The sequence below is a fragment of the Psittacula echo genome (genome assembly GCF_963264785.1).
Source record: "Psittacula echo genome assembly, chromosome: 7".
In the NCBI taxonomy this organism is placed as follows: Eukaryota; Metazoa; Chordata; class Aves; order Psittaciformes; family Psittacidae; genus Psittacula; species Psittacula echo.
The window spans coordinates 28,034,799-28,044,135 of record NC_137740.1 but is presented as its reverse complement, the minus strand read 5'-3'; positions in this window follow the sequence as shown (position 1 = coordinate 28,044,135).

Below are 9,337 nucleotides of genomic sequence, written 5' to 3'. Positions count from 1 at the left end.
GTTCAGGCAGCCTTTGCCTGCCCGGGAAAGGTATGCTTTTATTGTCAGCACCGCGTTGGGAGCTGCGTCCATCCTGGGCAGGAAGGGCTGGTTCCCCGCGGCCGTGTTCTGCAGTGCCAGAGCTGCTGCTGCTGCTGCGGTCCTCACTCAAGCAAACAACTGCATCAGTTTCAGTGTGATAAATTCAACTGTGACAGCATTAAATACGGGAAAGGGGCCAGATCTCCTTTCTATCTCACCCAGGATGGAATGAAGGAGCCTGCTTTGGATGTGCCTTCCCAGAGGCTTCACCCAATGCTGCTCACCACCCTGGCCTGAGGCAAAGCAGGATCAGGCCCACAACTTTCCCCATTACTTCCGCACATCCTGCTTGCTTCTACTTATTGTTATTTTTTAAGGTAGCTTTGTTTTAATATGACAGCATTTTTAATAAGCAGCTCCGGGGTGAAGGGAGGAATGCGAGATCCTGCCTGAGTCGTGGAAATACTGCAGTTGTGCTGCCTCGTCCCAGCATCCCCACGGCTGCTTGGAGTGGGGCTGGCACGTTGGCACCTCTGGTCCCCTTGCCAAATTTCCCATGGGTGCCCAGGGACTTGTCTGCCACCATGCTATGAACAGAGGGTGACACATGTGTAACCAGTCCGCAGGCAGCTGCCTCTGCTGTCTGCCCTGCATGAAGGCATCCTGCATGTTTGGAAGGGGTACCTGCAACCTTGGGCTTGTTTTCCCTGGCTTTAGGGAGTACAGTCAGCATGGTGGTGAGGCAGGAGGTAGAGGCGGTCAGGTCAGCTGTTCTCCTGACCTGGAGCAATGTTGTGACATTTTTTCTGGCACTTTCCTGAGTTAAATTTTAAGTATTTCTGGGATTTGTATTCTGCCCCGACATGTTTCCATATGGCAGCCCTGAGTGTGGATGAGATCCTCTCCACAAGGATGCTCCAGTGATTGGGTTAATTCCCTCCTGCTAATTCCTTACATAATCATGTGGGCTCAGATCCTCAAAAGTATTTGTGTGCCTGCCTCCCTTGGAAATCAGGGAGTTTAATTGTCTGCTAAAATTATTGTATTTTGTTTTGAAAGCAGAACAGGAAATAACAAACTTGGATTTATGAGATTTTTTTGCCTCTTTGTGGCCACAGAGCATTTTATCTACCTTCACGAATAAATTCACGGTTAAATAGTGAGGTGCCCAGGTTACTTATGGATTTTTAGACTGTGACCAGCGATAATTGGGTGCCATCATAGGTTAGGGGAGCTGGGTCTTGGGCTGTTGGTGCTTCTGGTCCCGGCTGGTAAAATGCATATAGGACAATGGCACGCTCTTGCAAAGACGCTGTAGGGAAGAATCCATTAAAGACTGCGAGATGCTGAGATAGGGGGATAATAGAGATCACGTCAGTGAGAGATGCCATCTATTACAGATAACGATTGCACAGCTGACTGCATCTCCCTCTCTGGAAATGGCTCCTTTCTTAGTTTCATTTTTGGCTATATGACCCAAAAGAATTCTTCTCACTCCCTGATGTTTGTCCCCGTCAGATATTTCATGCAACACGGAAGCAGGAGGAATCAAAATACCGTGACATTGAAGTTTATTGCCCATCCTGCTTGTGTCGGTTGAAATCAGTTGCTAAAACCTCAGCCTGCAGGACACCGTGCTCTGTATTTTTCTTGCCTAGGTAATCACGATGGCAGCAGGGGGAGGTAAGTATAAGGGAAAGGACTGATTTTATTAGGTGTTAGAAGAGCTTATTAGAAAACAGGGGGGAAATAGCAATAAAATCATAAAGATGGGAATTAAAACAGTGATGAAATCATGTCCCTGCTGACTGCAATGCAACACTTCTCATGCACCCTTTCTCAGTTTGGAAGATCCCCAAGCGTTGATAAACATTTTAGAAGACCCTGATTCCACAGCAGCAAGCAGTGGTGAATATCAGGAGGAAAAGTTCTTGGGTGCCAGAATCAGCCCGGCAGCTTCAGAGGCAGTGTTTAACCTGCTGCCTTGCAGCCTGTGGGCCCTGTTTGGGTTTGTTGTCAGTGAGCAATTCAGATTCACAGTATACTTGGGTTATATTTAGGCCAATTAAATTAATTGCTGGAACAGACAACCTTTTTTATTCCCAAGGCAGTTTTTGCCCCCCTTCTTGACACTGTAGGGCTGATGTAGTGATTCTGGAGCTTTGGTCTGGCAGTCAGAGCATGTGTGTATTTTACGTTATAAACAGCAGCAGGGATGGATGCTGCTAGACAAATATTCGGTTAGTTTTTGTAATTATTAGTAATAACAATACACTGCTCTCTGAAGCACCTTTCATCTCAGAGCGTTTTCAAAATGCAGGTGAAGCCAAGCCAGGCAACTCTGCTCTAGGGGGCTGTAATTAGCTTTAGTTCCACTTTGTAGATGCGGAAAGTAAGACAGAGGGAGGCAAGAGGATAGGAGGTGAAGCAAAGCCAGGGAGCAGTGCCCTGAGCAGCAGCCAGCAAGGCCTGCCTGAATCAAAGCTCTGGCCACCGCCAGGCTCTTGGTGGACCTGTCCTGTAAGGCAAGCTTGTTTCGCCATGTTGTGCTGATACTCAAGCCGAGCCACAAGCCTGAACTTTCCCTCCCGGGAGGTTCAAACACACCTTGGGCAGGAGAAAATCCCTTGGTCAGATGGTTTCAAGCTGTTCTCCTTCGCAGCCCTCCTGGTACCTGGGCTCCACACACAAGAAACCCACAAAATGAGAATGGTTCCTCAGTGACCAAGAACAGGAGGGACCTGGTAGCCTTTGGAGCCTGGTCCTCACAGCTCTGGGCTCTCACATCTTTGGCAACTACAAACCCACCAGGTTGTCTTTTGGCCTCTGGCTGCCTGTTGCAGATCTCTTTCCCCACATGGTCGGCATGCTTCTTCCAATTTCTACCCTATGTTTGTTCATAGGCTTGCCCCCTCCACCATGCTTAGGTGAACTCTGTATGCTCTAGGTCCTTTGGACATCTGTGCCCAGGCTGTGTTTGTTTTGTTTCAAAATGGGTAGAAAGCTCAAAAATTTGGGATTATGTCTGAAGTAATTAAAAATCTTATTCTAGAATCATTTAGTAGATGTCTGCCCATTTCTGACTGACTGATCCCTTTTCCTCTTTTTGATCCTGGAGCAGAGGTAGCAGAATGCACCATGCATCCTGAACACCAGCCTGGCAGCCTGCCCCATGGTCTTATCAATAGCTTCTTCTGCATTTAGTTCTTGGGGCTTTGGTTCATGACCCATGTTGGATACAGCTGTGGTGGCTAAAAAGGTTGCCATTCCACTCATGGATGTGGAGGACACATCTCTCAGGAGATTTAAGCACATGGATAAGGTGATTCACATGGGCTCTTCTGGTCTGCACTTTCCTTTAGCAGGGCCGTGCCATGTTAGCCAGGATCTAGGCCTAAAACTAAAATGGATAAGTAAGTACTAGGTCTAGTTTTGAGGGTAAAAGTAAAAGAAACAGAAAAATGCAATGACTTGAGATAGTCTATTCTATTCTATTCTATTCTATTCTATTCTATTCTATTCTATTCTACTCTACTCTACTCTACTCTACTCTACTCTACTCTACTCTTCTACACTCTATTCTCGTCTCCTCTCCTCTTCTCTCCTCTCCTCTCCTCTCCTCTCCTCTCCTCTCCTCTCCTCTCCTCTCCTCTCCTCTCCTCTCCTCTCCTCTATCCTATTACACTCTGTTCTGTTCTGTCTGTTCTGTTCCATTCTGTTCAGTTCCATTCCGTTCCACTCTATTCCATTATTCTGTTCTGTTCTGTCCTGTTCCATTCTGTTCAGCTCTGTTCTGTCCTGTCTATTCTATTCCGTCTCATTCTCTTCTATTCTATTCCTTTCTGTTCCATTCTGATCCACCATGAATGTGTGTTCCCAGCAAGTTTCCTGGTTTAGGCCCTAAGTGCCAGCACAGAGATCCTGGCTGTTATACTGAAATTAGTTGAGCTCAGCAGATTGTCAGGGCTTCAACCTGACACAAGGATTCAATCACCTAAGTATATTTCAGATCCCAATTGACCTGGTACTTCTCTCTTTTATTATCTGTGCACAGTCTCTCCTGCTGTGCCAAGATTTCTGTGTTCTTCATTTCTCTTCCATCTCTGATGCCACAAAGTCAAGTGAATGTCTTCAAGGAAATCTCAGTAATAAAACCTATTTCCTCCTCTCTGCTGCAAAGAGAAAGCAGAGTAATAGTTTCTTTATCCATCAGGGACTGGTTAATGCCTCACTCCTCATCATCACCAAATGCAGCTAATAAAGGAGTAAAGGAGATTTGGCAGTTTAATGCAGTAGCTAATTTTGTGCCTGCTACCCTGCCAGAAAGTATTTTCACTTTTGGGTGATGCCAGAATAGCAGAGCTGATTAATTAGCCTTGTCTTGAGCAGGAAGAGCTCAGTTAAGATGCCTGCAGCCCCCAGACATCCCAGGCATTGGCCAACCTTGTTAGCAGTCGGCATTCCCAGTATCTCAAGGGTTAATCAGTCTGTCTGGGAAAAACAGAGCTTTCCCTCGGGAGAGAGCAGGTCTATTCTACAGATCAGGTATACCTCTGTCATTGAGAGAACTGGCTAGAGAAAGCTCCTAGTACGTAGGTGCTGGCCAGACACCACCAATGTGGTGGCTCACAGTGGCTCACTACACTCTGCATTTGAGGGAGGCAGTGCAAAAACTTTCAAGTCCCTCTGTGACTCTGCGGATTCAGCTTTGGGAGGGTCAGCACTGTAGCTGTCGCATGCAAGCATGGGGATCTATGGAAGATGGCTCTCAGGAGTAGCAAATGTGTTTGTGCAATGAGTAAAAATGCAAAACAAGGAAACCCCAGCTTTGATGGGAAAGTCTCTCAGCAGAGACATTCAAACACATTCACTGACTGCAGTCAAATACACAGGAGATACCAGCCACACATGAGGGCAGCCCCCCAGAGCACCATGGACCCAACAGGACCATGATAAGCAGAGCCCCTGCGCCTGCTCAGCAATGCTCTCCGTGGTTCATTAACTTCTCAGGAGCTCTACCTACCTTGCCTTTGTCTTCTGCAAGGTGCTTCAGAACATCTTAAGCCTGCGCACAGATTAATTAAACTCAGAGACAAGAACAGACAGTTTCTGTAGGACCCGGTCATCTTCCTTTCTATGTTAATTTCTCTGAGGTTTTATTATAATGCCTGTAAGACTTTGCAAGACCAGGAACTTAGGGAATATATTCATAGGCAGAGAAACTCCCTCCAAGCATGGGATGTGCAGCATCCAGCAAAACAAGTCCTTCGGTCTTGGTTGAGTTCCTCTAGATCATAGAATCATAGAATAGTTAGGGTTGGAAAGGACCTTAAGATCATATAGTTCCAACCCCCCTGCCATGGGCAGAGACACCCCACACTAAACCATGCCACCCAAGGCTCTGTCCAACCTCGTCTTGAACACTGCTAGGGATGGAGCATTCACAACTTCCTTGGGCAACCCATTCCAGTGCCTCACCACCCCAACAGTAAAGAACTTCTTCCTTATATCCAATCTTAACTTCCCCTGTTTAAGTTTTAACCCGTTATCTTTTGTCCTATCACTACAGTCCCTAATAAAGAGTCCCTCCCCAGCATCCTTGTAGGCCCCCTTCAGATACTGGAAGGCTGCTCTGAGGTCTCCACGCAGCCTTCTCTTCTCCAGGCTGAACAGACCCAACTTTCTCAGCCTATCTTCATACAGGAGGTGCTCCAGCCCCCTGATCATTCTTGTGGCCCTCCTCTAGACTTGTTCTAACAGTTCCATGCCCTTTTTATGTTGAGGACACCAGAACTGCACACAATACTCCAAATAAGGTCTCACGAGAGCAGAGTAGAGGAGCAGGACCACCTCCCTCGACCTGCTGGTCATGCTCCTTTTGATGCAGCCCAGGATACAGTTGGTTTCTGGGTTGCGAGCACACTGAAGCTGGCTCATTTTCTCATTGACCAACACCCCCAAATCCTTCTCCGCAGGGCTGCTGAATCTCTTCTTTGCTCTGAATCTCTTCTCTGTCCAACCTGTAGCTGTGCCTGGGATTGCTCCGACCCAGGCGTAGGACCTTGCACTTGCCATGGTTAAACTTCATAAGGTTGGCATCAGCCCACCTGACAAGCGTGTCAATGTCCCTCTGGATGCCATTCCTTCCCTCCGGCGTATCAACCGAATCACACAGCTTGGTGTCATCGGCAGACTTGCTGAGGGCGCACTCAATCCCACTGTCCATGTCACCGACAAAGATGTTGAACAAGACCGATCTCAACACCGATCACTGAGGAACACCACTTGTTACTGGTCTCCAGCCGAACATCGAGCCATTGACCACAACTCTTCGCGTGTGGTCATCCAGCCAGTTCTTTATCCACCGAGTGGTCCACCCATCAAACTGATGTCTCTCCAATTTAGAGACAAGGATGTCATGTGGGACAGTGTCAAGCGCTTTGCACGAGTCCAGGTAGATGACATCAACTGCTCTGCCCCTGTCCATCAGTTCCATAGTCCCATCATAGAAGGAGATGCTGTGACAGTAATAAAAATACTGACAATTTCGGTCTGGAGATTTGAACAACTTCTGCAGAGAGCTGGTGAGGAAACGAGTGGCAGTGAAGAGGGAAGGGGGCAGATGGTATGGTGTGCTTCTCCTCTGGACCTCCTGCTGGGCTGCAGCATGTACCTAGGCAGGTACTCCAGCATGAGCATCTGCACTAGGGCTGGCTAGCTGTGCTGCTTTTGTAAGGGGCACAGAAAAACAGATGCCCCACAGGGGCCCTTCATCTCATTATGAAGGAGCATCTCATGGAAGGCTGGCTATGTCTTACAAGTACTTTTATGGGTCATCCAGATGGCTACATCAGAGAACTTGCTGTTCAAACACAATCTCCATTTGGGGTTCCCTGGGCCCACTGGGCTGGTGCTGAGCAGGTCAGAACCCTGGCTGTGCCCTGGCTTGGAGCCAGGCTGTGCCCATACTGCTCCTGTATGGCCAGGGTTAAAACAAAGGATAGGAAGTCAAGGCAGGCTTTGGGAAATATGGGTCTCCACCTCTTCTCTTTGCAGACCCTACAACAGGAGGTGGATATCTGGTTTTTCATGATACAGGAAGGACAGAAAAGATAACTAATGTCACAGAACCCTCCAGATTTGCATGGTGCTGCTATTATAGTGAATATCACATTAATATCCTTACACGGTGTCATTACTCTATTAGAGATGTTGCTGTGGGGAGCAGTGACTGCACTGTACCATGCAGTAGCAGAACAGAAGACCGTTTTGATCCCACCTACCCAAATCAGCTTTCCTGGGAGCTGCACCCAGGCATAGCCGTGTTTTGCCAGGCTCACTTGGACAGACCTAATTTTTGGTTTGCTGCTGACTGCAGCACATCCTGCTCACCTGGAGTGCAGTGCCAGGGCTTGCTGTCCGTTCTGCTTTGCCTTTGCCTCTCAGATGCCACTGTGTCATTCAGGATGGGGATGCAACCTTGCCACTGTGCCCTTCCGGCTTTGAAGTGGAGAGATTTCTGCCCCAACAAGTGGAAATCACCCCCACCCTGCAAGTAGCATGGGACTCCTGGCTATTCCTGCCTTCTTGGGCTTTCTGAGCACTGCTTCTGCCAGCTCCATGTGTCAAGCTGAATATCTCCACTTGGGCACTTTTACAGGGACACACAGACTTAACTCCATCCGTATCCACCAGGGACCTTGAACACATCCTTAGCTGAAAGCAAGGGCTTGTGCTCCATTGCAGGTAGGTGAGGTTTAAACCAGTCTGTAAAGCAATCATGTCAGAGGGAAACGTGGTGCCTTTTGCAGGGACTCAGGACAGTTGGCAATAGCTGAAACTTGCCATTTCAAAGTGCCAGGCTGCTAAACTGCAACACAGAGAGGGAAGACCTTGATACAGCTAAGGAGATAAGATGTTTCAACTGGTACAAAGTAGCCAGTACAATAGGGGACTAAATAAAAGATTGCATCTACGAGGCAGTGCAGCCTGCTGATGAGGCAGGAGCCTTCAGGCACAGTGTGCTGTGACACAGTGCAAAGATAAGGGACATAAACATGCAGCCAGAAAATGGAAGCAGGATCAGTTTTGCATTTTCTGGAGCAAAACACTTTTCTATATAAAACATACTGTGCAGATGTTTCCATTGCACAATATCCAACTTCATGGTGAGGGGAGAGAAGCTGCTTTTCTTCCACAATCCAGCTTTGATATGACTACTCCAGTCAGGACAAGATGCTCGGGATCACTTAAGGGACCTTACGGCAAAGCAGTTAGGAAGAATGGCCTTGGCCTTTTCCGGGCACAATGGCATGTGTGTGTGATGAGAGCTAGATGAGGCTGTAGCATCCCCCTGACCTTTGCAGAGCAGCCCCTTGTTCCCAGAATGTGGCATGCCTGGGTCTGGCTGTACACGCCAGACATGTGGTGGGATGCTCAATGTGCTGCAAAGGTGCTGTTAGCACACAGTGCAGCCCGAGCTCCGGGAGCAACACACTGACTGCGTGAGGCAGAGTCTGACATATTGACTCACCTTGATTTATCTTCCTCTCCCAGATGATATCTTGAAATGTCTCAATCCCATTGCTCCTGCTCAACCCGCCAGATAAGAGACAGCTTGTGCATTGCTGGGACAGGGTTCAGGCAGCAAGTGAGTCCAGCTGGCAGGGAGCACATTGCCTGCCTTCAAGGGGACAGGTCTTTCTGCTGTGGCAGTCACGAGATCAAGAAATGCTTTTTCTTCAGCAGAACTTGTTGATTTTAAAAATAAAGCAGCCACAGCCTATGCTCCCAGGAATGTCTGGTATCAGGAAAATGGAAAGACATTTTTCCATTCCTAGTGTAATTTGCACTGTAAAACCTAAACAGTAAACAGGCCCTACTCAGCTCCGCACTTCTGTGGCATTTATCAACACAGTGTTTTGGTGAGTGACCTTCCTCTAGATCACTAACGTGGCTGAAGTGACACAGTGATAGTGCCAAATTCCTGGCATCTGACAGCTTCCTCCTTCCTACCCGCAGCCAAGTGAATTCAGGGAGTGCTCTGCTCATGGAGTAAACAGCCTGATCTGAAGGTACCTTTGTATCAAACCAAGGCCCAAACCCATAAAAACTTGTGCACCTGTTCAGCTCTGAGAGCATGAGTAATCACAAAGACTGAACATACTATTTCTGTCATTTATTCATACATGCTATTTCTATGGTTCTCTTTCCCTATTATCTCATGTCTTGTAAACATTAATGAATGGTTCTCAGCTTCCAGCACATTGCTTCATTATTTGGGTTGCAGGTCAGAGGGAATGATTTAAGTGATGGA